The 10,795-nt window shown below is 35.2% G+C and overlaps 1 pseudogene across 1 annotated transcript; it reads left to right on the top strand.

Annotated features, from left to right (window-relative positions):
• The first annotated feature begins 6,256 nt into the window (after window positions 1-6,256).
• On the top strand, window positions 6,257-9,267 carry LOC137707769 (protein PLASTID MOVEMENT IMPAIRED 15-like; annotated as a pseudogene). Its single transcript, XR_015958150.1, has 3 exons — window positions 6,257-6,298; window positions 6,872-6,961; window positions 7,196-9,267. The product of XR_015958150.1 is annotated as a protein PLASTID MOVEMENT IMPAIRED 15-like (transcript).
• The last annotated feature ends 1,528 nt before the right edge of the window (window positions 9,268-10,795 follow it).

Genomic DNA, 10,795 nt, shown 5'->3' on the forward strand with positions numbered 1-10,795 from the left:
CACAGGTGGGGAAGAAAACACCCCATAAATGGGGTGGGGAAATGCCATGTGTCAGCCATGTAGAAGCCTAAAGTGGAGAAATATCTTTACTGGTGAATTTACCAAAATGCTCTTGTCGTTCAAAAATTCGTAAAAGCGTCATTTTAGCTCCGAATTCGGTTCCGTTCATGCCTACGCATTCACATCGACGAGAGCTATGAAAATAAAATAAACAAAAAATTCTAATACGTCAATGGACGAAAGTCAACGAAGATCAACTTTTTCGTCATTAGGGGTATTTTTGTAATTTTAACTAGTTAAAATGAAATTTCCAAAATGGGTCGTTACATTCTGTTATACACAAAATGAATGTATTAGTTGTAATTTAAATGACATATAAAAAAAAATCAATAAACATTAGTAAGAAAAGTATAATACTTTTAGACTTAATAAAAAAAAAAATAATACCACATAGTCGGGCTCCTGAAAATGACTGCACAGCCACACCTAATTTTCTTCGTGGTCCTCGAACTCCTTCGGGCAACCCTCCTCAAGAGCGACGTACGAATCATTAAATGTCTGAAAATATTGGTGCAAGTCAATTAAATGTCACATTTTTTTTTTCTAATATACCTCTGTGTGTTTTATACTACCTGTGTCATGGATAAATTGTATTATCTACCTATCACACATTATTGATAATCTATCCTCAAGTTAATTGTGTTTATCTACCTGTATCATAGGTTATCTTGTTCTATCTACCTTATACCATGGATTAATAGTGCGCACACACATTAGTTCTTGATATTTTAATTCAAATTAAAAGTATTTATCTACCTATACCATAGGTTTTTGTTCATTGCTTATATTACAGGTTTTTGTTCATAGTCTACCTATATCACAGGTTTTTGTTCATAGGTTTTTTATATATCATTCATTTCAACTTAAGTCGTGGGTTTATAGTCATACACATGACCTCACTTTTAAATTTTTTCCTTAAATTGTGGCTAGACTGAGGAATTCGAAGATTCAAATTTTGAAATTCAAATTTGAGTAAATAATGCATAAATTAGGAAATTTAAATATATATTTATTTTTACTATAAAGGCAAAATGGGAATAAGATGAGATCAATTAGACCTAAACTGGTAAGAACATCTAACTAGACTCAATCCAAAAGTAGCTGATTTTTTTGGACTTGGATCTAAATGCCCCTTATTTTTTTGTTAAAAATAAGAGAAAAACATAGAAGAAATGGGGGATATAGAAAGAAGGGGATGGTTAGAGACATACTTTGTTTTAATGGGATTAACGTACTGTCACACAGTTTTAACCACTAATCCCATATTATATAAATGGTTTGTGGACACATTTTCATATATGATAAAGTGAATGAACAAAATAGTGTTATATATGAGTTGAGTTGATTGATTATATAGTCTGATTAACCAGTCAACTAGTACTACAATTCAGTAATATTTTTCTCTAATTAAAAGGACTCGGATTCGAATCACATGGATAACAAGTAAGTATTATATTTGTTTGAGTTCAATATGTAATTAGTGGCTGACACATTGTATCCCTAGCCCAATCCTAATTTCCATTCGAGTACAATATATCGTTGTCACATCTGTTTGATTGGTAGTACATGCCTATAAGTTAATAAACATGATCCATAAATTACGCAACCTATATGAGTGATGGCAAAGCCAGAATAAGAGAACTGAAAAAGTGCCATGAGAGGTTGATTAGTAGTCGCATGATTTTGAATTTTGACAAACAAGCCACAGAGATAGTTGAGATTCCGCCATGTGTGTAGGTTTGTTGCGTGAAATACTGGCCGGGCTACCGTGAAGGAGATGGAACAAGTACTAGAAGGCTTGAATTGTCAGCTTCGATTTTCCTCATCCCCATCCATTTTCAATAGTAACTTATTCGCTGTGTGACTTGGTCTGCAAAGTTTTTCTTTTCTTTTGACTTTTTGATATTTTTCACTTCATTAAAAGGGTGATTGTCGCTCATATATAAAAAGTAAATCAAATTTCAATTTGTAGGGAACAAATTCCACATGTCCGTAGAATTACTTGAACATCCTTACAATCAAGAAATGATAAATCAGACCTGTGGTCGTACCATTGAAGATATATAGACTTATATTACGTAGTTTACTTTTAATTACACTAAGTTTTATTTTTAATGATAAAACCATCGCCCCATATCGTACCATATACGTAATAAAATGAAGATTTAGAGACAATATATGTGTGTGTAGTTATTAGTGAGCCGCTAATTCATTCCTCTCAAAATTTCATGGCATTCCTTTTGTAACATGCATATATTGTCTCTTACTTAGTAATTACTGCCTGTAGAATCCGTCAAGTGTGATTTTTATCATAAAATACCTCAGTATTAGTTGGTGTGAAATTGTATTTCAAAATATATACCAAGTAAATAAAATAAGAAGAAAATGTTGATTATGTTTTACGCGGTCGTATGGTTTGGCATGCAAAGACGTGGTAGCTTATAATCCCCTTCGTTTTATACATCCAGTAGATCCAATCCAAAATCTGTTTTATTTTGCATTTCATGCCAAGACTGTCTTTGTATGTTTTTATCATTAAGCCTCACAAGTCACAGAAATGTTTGTTTTTCATCCGGAATCTTTCTATTTTCACATTATTTTGGGGAAGGGAGAAATACATTCTGACCAAAAATACATTATTTTCACTTTATTTAGTGTAAATAAATATATCGCTGTATCCAAAAATATAACCACAAACTCAATGAACATGAAATATTTGGGGGGGCGGGGGGTTTTGCAACAGTAGAGTCGAGTTCAGCTTTGAAACGCATGTACTAACTTATGTATAATGCAATAGTTGTATTTGGAGAAATTTGAGGTTTCACAATAAAATCAATTGGCAATATGGGAGGAGGGATGGTGGAATCTCAACTTTCTTCATAGTATCAGAGCAGGATGGCCCACGTGTGAAGCCCAACGCCCACACTTGCTCTACGTCATCCCGTTTGTGTTATCCACATGTTAGGCTTGAAAATTCACTATACGTAAAGATCGGGGCATGTTGAGAATGTATCCCACATTGATGAGAGGAGGGACATTTCATGCACTTATAAGTAGCTGTATTACTCTCCATATTGCCCAGTTGATTTTATGATGAAATCTCAACTTTCTTCAGTATTGTACCCAATTAAAACCTATTTGACAATGGTCCTTGAACTAAAACCCTTTGAGCAGAGGTGCTTCTTCAAACAAGCACGAAACGTGAAGGGAAATCTATGAGGATGTGAAAGGTAAGGTCACACTATGGAGAATGACCAAGCTTTGCAATTACTTATAAAATGTTAGACCACTCCTCTTATTCTGAATTAATTTTACTGTAAAACCTCAACTTCTTCTAGAATCTCTAAAGCACAAACAAACAAGCATATGAATGGAACATTTGAAAGCAACAGAGCCGAAAGAATCAATCTAAGCTCTGGAGCCAGAGTCTTAAAGCCAAAATTAGGTAACACATTCGTAGTTAAGTTCCTTCACCATATATATAAACACATTATATGTAGAATAAACACATATGCTGATGACAAAAGAGAATAAAGATGCCTGCAATGCATATAAAGCACCGCTCATGTTAATTCATCTATATAGCCCTAAGTGAGAACTACCATTCAGTAGCTCAGAGAAAACCAAGAATTAACTTTGAAGTCAAGTGGTAAATTGTCTTAATAGATAGAGTATTTTTCTTCAATTTATTTTGTTATGGATTTAAACTCTCTTATCCTTTAGTTTAGACAAATTTAGTGTAAATTATTCTATCATTTGGCGAAATTTTTTGAAGAAGCGTATGACTAAATTTTTTTAATTAGATGGTCGGATTTTGGCATTATTATCTAAGGGTGCTATCCGTACAACCTTTTTACTTATCACACATCTTTCTCAATTTTTGGTCATCGGATTGAATGAAATGAAGAAGATCAATGACAAAAAATAGTAAGAGTATATGAGAGGTAAAACTAAGTGTGTACACTTTCCTTATCCAAATGAGCGTTCCAAGTCTGGTCCAACCAAGAAAATCTGTGAGTATGTGTTTAACAGAGTCGGGCAAGAAGAAGTAATGAATTCTCCACCATATAAGAACATCTTCGAAAGCCTATGGTACCATTATCCCTAATTTTCTAATCATTTGAAAGATTTTAACTGGCTCATTCTGTTTGAATGTTTTTGTAGAAACACTTTTCTTTTCAATTTTTTATTTTTTATGTGGGAATACTTTTGTGAGAAGCGTATCGAAATTTCAATGCATTTAGCGTTCCAGTTTAGTGATACTTATTTTCACTTATAAATAGGAGGTCTTAATTCAATTCTCATAAATAAAAAGTTCAGTACCAAATTATTGCGACTACCTTATTATGTGGCTTTGATAGGGATTTTTACGACCTGCGAAAATGGAGATAAAAACACTTAAAAAATATTTGCAAGAGTACAAGGTTGTCGTAGTATAGAAGTTCAAGCAAGGTCGTTTTCCATAAGAATTGAATGAATAATTTGTATTTAGACTAATCCTTAGCTAATTATTTAGAACAATGTTTGGAAAAAGTTGATTTTGAATTTAAAAATAATAAAAACGAATTTATTAAAAAGATTAAAGAAATTAGCAAAGTAAAGAAAACAAAGGAAAACATTTTGAAAACCAAATTGTAAAAGGCTAGGGTTCCGCCTACCAATTACTTATGAATTTCTACATCATGCTTTGAAGGTTAGGTTTTCCTAATGCATATTTTCCTCGTGATGTTCAAGCGAAAACGTATATCTAACATGCAACCCATCTGTGATATTCAAATCAAATATAAACATGCAAGACTCATTAAGTTTTGTGAAAACCCTTTGAAAAACCATGCAACCCTTAAGAACGTGATGTTCGCCTTAAGTGAACTTACAATTACTAATCACAAGAAGCCCTCTTCAATTTCAGGGTGATGTTCCACCAGAAATTGCATCAAATTACTTGTCTAAAAACCCTAATGGTCACGAATCACTAAGACAATTAGATAGTTTAATCACGGTGATTAATAATTCAAAGCAAGCATGCATCCATTCATAAGCAAATTAATAAAATCACATATTCATGCTAAGGCTCATGGCTTCGCCCTAGCAAACGGACATTAGTTGCGAACAACTATAAAAACTAAAGAAAATATATTAACTAGAAAAAAGATTGAGAAAAGTTTGAAGTTCTCTAAAATAATGCATGCCTTCTCCCCCAAACCCTAATGGCTAAAAAGCCTTATTTATACTACTCCAAATTAAAACCCTCATAGAAATGGTTTTCTAAAAACTAGGAAATAAAATAATAAAAGGATAACTAGGAATTACATTCCTATTATGACTAGGAAATCTGCTCAGCACAGAGATAGCCATGTTTCTGGACCTTCAGAGCACCAAAACAGGCCCAAAACGACTCAAATTAGAGATGAGGACCTCCTCTTCAAGTTTCAAGAAGAGCCCAAGTTCAAATCTTCCAGCCCAAAAGTTGCAAATAAGCTTTGCAACTCAATCTGCCAGCACTGCACGCTGGGCATAAATTAATTCGTCATGATTAGATGCTTGGGGATAAAATTATGAAATTTTGAGACAACCTTCTTGACAGATTCATGAACCCTCTCCAATTGGAATCACTAAAAATTTCCACCATTTGATTACTTTATGCTCCAAACAAGTTTGCATGTCCTACATTAAAAATACATATCAAATCATCAAAATCTCACAAAAATAATAACCAAAATATAACAAGAATAGAGAAATAATATATAATATAAAATCAACTCATCAGGCTTAACTCAAATTTGTATCCCTTAGTATAAATATATATTGTATAAAAGAAATTTGAGTTTTTTCAGCACTTGAAATGACTATTTCATGAATTGATTTTGAAATTTCTCCTCACAAAAACATTGAAAGTGTTGTATAACTTAACTGATCATTTAGCATTTTACGATGAATGTTCTAAAAGGCTTGTATCTTAGTCAGTTAGAGCATTTACTTATACACTGAAGATTTTAAGTTTGATTTCCCCTTCTCAATACTTCTACAAAAAATAGTTAATCTGGTATCTGATTTAGGAATTTCTCCTCCACATTATTCCTAAAATATATAAAAAATTGTTTAATATGGTTTCAAGATCCGACGTATGTCTTATTTCAGTTTAAATGAAATTAAAACGAAGGTGTGAAGTAAAGAATATTTGAAAGAAAAATTCAAAATGCGGGAAGAAAAGAATAAAGCAGATGGGTGGCGGATGGCGGTAGTTTCAATATCAAGCAATCATCAGGAGTTGGATTGTGCACAGAACCGAAGCCAGTCCTTCCTCTTTTATCTTTATTCCCTCTTTAAATCGGAATAAAATTAAAACTGCCTGACAACTACCAAAGTTTGCTGTCTCTCTGTGCCTTCCAAGCAAAAATTTCACTCTTCCAAAAATCGTAGCCAAGCCATGCATCTCAATTATTTGTAAGATTTTTAATTCTTAATCTCATGCTTTCTGTCTCTAAGAATATATGTATATAATTATATTATATATACACATACGTATATATTTGTATATGAAGATGTTAATGTTAGCTGCTGAAATTACTTGCATTTTGTTGAGAGTTTGAATCCCACATCAGGGTTAGAATGGATTTTGCACGTGCTAATAAATAATTGAAATTCTTGCAATTGATGAAGTGTGTGTAATTAGATTCTAGTTTTTGCTTAGAATTTTTGTTCATATTTGAAGAATAAAGTTTTATGGATTTTTGAAGAAATTGACAGAGATTGTGGTGGATGATAAATAGAGTGGTAAACAGGTGAATGTAGGAGAGTTTGATAATTGAAGAAGATTATAAAAGCCAACAATGTGTATGAAGAAGATAGGATTCTTGAAGCTAGTCCTTCCCTCAAGAAATCCCAGATAGATATATCCAAGGTACATATATAACCCCGAAATTTTTTAATTTTTAAATTTTTATACAAATGTTGTTGGTGAGTGAGAGAATCAAACTTGGGACCCTGCAAAGAGTTGAATGTTTTTAACCAACTCTTGAAACTACGGAAAAATCTCATTTCATAATCTTAGTTTTATTCACTATGTAAGCAAAAAACCATCTGCATTGCTTCTGATCTCCCCTTCTCTCTGTCTGTCGACCAATTTCATGTCAAGTCTTCAGCAATAGTGAGGGAACTTCATATGGCACGCAGGGAAATAGGTCGATTCAAAGAAAACAGAACGGACACAGACGCCTTAAGAACAAAGCGCAATCCGAGATGCTTGATGTGATGAAGAGAGCTAAGGATCTGTCTTCTGTAATTGAGGAATCAAGCTCCAAGGTGAAATCACATACACAAGAGATTGACGTACTAAAGAAATCGCAAAGGCACATAGGTAGGCGTGAAGACCAGGTATTGGCTATTGGGGATGTGGACAACAAAAAATATACAGAAGTGATGAGAGAATTGGAACTTGTGAGACAGGAACTAAGCATGCTTAAGCTTGATATGGCGTCGATTTTAGAAGAGAAATCGCGGGCAGAGAAGCAAACTGAGGCCTCAAATGCGAAGACGTTGTTTTATACAAGTTCAGTGGAGGCAATCAGGGACGAGATTGAGGAAGCAACTGAAGAGCAATTGCTAGCTGAGTTGGCCCAGATTGAAGCTGCAAGAGAATTTGGAGAAATAGAAGCTGAGAGAGAAAGGGAAGCCAATCAATTCTCATCGGCAGTGGACAAAACCAGGAAGAAAATGGAAGATGTTGTTAAACAGGTTGATAACTCAAAAGTCCTCGAAACCAAGTTAGCTGTCACAATGTCTGATGTGCATGTGTTACAGAATGAACTAAAGGTAGTTAAAGAAATGGACAAAAGGATTCAAAGGATTGACAGCTTGAGTCGTTTAGAACCCAGTTTTCGGAAAGAGGAAGACTTGGAAGGTTCAGAGCTGTTACAGTCAGTTATGGAAGAACTTGAGGAGGCAAAGACAGAATTGGCTGCAGTAAAAGAAGAAGGTTTTCAGTACATGGCCTCCATGGATGTTATGAGAAATGAGCATAAGCATTTAACAAACAAGACAGCTCGGTTGAGGAAGACAGAAGAGAAATCAAACTTGAGGGTTCAAAATCTTAACTCAAAGCTTCTCCGAGCAAAAGCCAAGTTGGAAGATGTATCTGCATCCGAAGAGAAAGAAAAATCGATTGCGTCCAATCTATCTCTCACTCTTGACAAGCTCAAGGTAGAAGCAGAAGCTGCAAAGAAAGAAAAGGAGCTTGTCTGCGAAGGGACTGCAAGCATCAAGTCCGAAATTCTGAAAATGGAATTGGAGATAGAATCAACCGAGGAAAAGTTACAGGCTACAATGCAGGAGCTCGAAACAGTCAAATCATCCGAAGCTGTAGCGCTTGAAAATCTCAAAACTCTGATTGAGAACACCGTACGAGCTAGAGCTTTTGAGTCACAGAGTAGTTCTTCAATAACCATATCCAAGTTTGAACACGAGTACCTGACTGGACGTGCGGTTGCAGCTGCAGGAATTGCGGATAAAAAGGTAGCAGCAGCTCAGGCATGGGTTGAAGCTCTAAAGGCCAGTGAGAAGGAAATACTGATAAGGACAGACTTAACTATGAGAGATCTTAAAAAGATGAGAGTGGACGAAAAGCAAGGAGAAGTACAAAACTGGGGACAAAAAGGGGAAAGAATTGTAGTCTCTGGAAACTGGCAACAAACCACACCTAGAAAGGCTATGAAAAGTACTGGATACCAGACTCCATACAGGCCGGCGAGGTATAGAAAATCTGCTTCTCCTGGAGCTCGGAATAATTTCCCCATTCAAAAGAAAAAGAAGGTGATGCCTAATCTGACTAAGTTATTCAGTGGTAAGAAAACTGCCAAAGATGAGTGAGCTGTTTGAAGTTTACTACATCTTAAATCTTAATATGGCAAAGTGAATCCAGTCCATCAATAAAAAAAATCGCACTGTCGTATTTTGCCTTGGGAGCTTGTAGCTTTGCTTTTTCTCCAATAAGTGCCGCTCCTAAAGCATTTGATTTACCCAAAAAAACATGGAACTCTGGATCAAGTGAGCTTTGGGCTGAGAGTGTAGATCATTCATGCTGTAACTGTAATTTGGAATGTTTTCATATCAATAAGTAGAAGAGACGGCCGTTTTTTGTTCTGTATCTCAATTTAAAACATGCTTTGTATACATTTTCGGTCCTTCTCGTAAGAGCTTTTTGGAGTCCAATTGTTGTCTAAGATGGAATCACAGCCTTCGGTAATTCACAGTGTGTTTCAGAACGTCCAATCCCCATTCTCTACTTCTTGTTAGCTTGTGCAGGATGTGATTGCACCTTCGTGCATTCACTTGAATCAAAGCAAACAAGCTTAATTCTCTCTTCATGCAACCACTACCATCCTATATTGCCTATATTGCTGTTCAGCCATATTTTGATCTCGGGCCATGGCTGCTTGTCTTGTGTGGCGGTTTCTGAGGGGGCGTCAAATATGTTCAAGGGCTGCAAAGCGATCCTCCAATCCATACATGTTGAATGCAACAACCAGCCAATAGCTTTCTGTATGAATTGAATTCCAAAGAATACATTAAGACCATACCTTCCAGCGGTTCCTCCTTGTTCCAGAAGGGTCAGTGTAATTTCTACCTTTTGGTGTTGGCGTGCCAACAGCCTGGTAGAAATTGTACCGGCAACAACTTCACAAGCCTCATCTCCAATGTTAACAACCTCAGCAGAAATCATGGTGAAAACACTGCCTGCAACTCCATGCCATCAGCAACAAAAGAGAAGAGAAGAAGCGCGCGCCTCTGCTGTTTTGTAGAATGATCTAACCAATCTCCTGTATGCCAAGCACAATCGGAGAACTTGAATTTTCAACTCGTGATGGTGTTTCAAAGATTACTTGGGGTGTAAGCAATGAAGTAGTGTGTTAAATACCATCTAATTGTCCTACTATTGTCGAAAAGCACGCACCATCTCTCAAATATTTAACTTGAAACACAAAATTTGGAGTTGGAATTTGTTCAAACAAAAATTTTATTTTTCCACACCTTGTGACGAACGCGATTTCGATTGGTGTTGGTTTATGGCTGGATAGGAAGTCGACCGATCTGTTTTAATGAGGCTTATGTGTTGTTCGCCGGATCAACAACGATTTGAATGGCTTGCTTCGATGCACCCACAGATAAATATGGGTATAAAGAAACAAATGAAGAGGTCAAATAAAATAACCAAGGGAAGTGATATATGCACGTTCTTTTTCATTTTCTACACACCTCGTATTAATTTTGATCGATGATTCTCTTTTGCTTTGTTCAATATAATAGCTTAGTGCATAGGAGGAGGTAAAACAGTGCACAAATAACATATCTTCTTGGAAATACATTCAACATAGTGAATGTCACTTAGTACTACGATTTTGTGTTATTCCCCTTCATTTGTAAGTGAGAGGTCTTAAGTTCGATTCTCACCAAAAGTAAATTTGAATCACATTATTGCTAGCCCGTGTGAGACTAAGCTCAAACCCTTCTCCTTAGTGTAAATATCGATTGTTAAAAAAAATGTGAATAATCATATTCAAGCAATCATCTCTACTAAACGAGGCCTAAGAATACCAAAATGTAAATTTTAAGGTGAGAATTAGACCATGCTAGTTAATGATATTGGGTGGTCAGTAAAACTGAAAAGAAAGAATATTGAAAGGAAAAATAACCAATGGAGTAGATAAATTAAAAGAAATAATCGTTTAGGGAAAAAAAA

This window comes from Pyrus communis, chromosome 17 (genome assembly GCF_041283825.1).
Source record: "Pyrus communis isolate YQ-2024b chromosome 17, ASM4128382v1, whole genome shotgun sequence".
In the NCBI taxonomy this organism is placed as follows: domain Eukaryota; kingdom Viridiplantae; phylum Streptophyta; class Magnoliopsida; order Rosales; family Rosaceae; genus Pyrus; species Pyrus communis.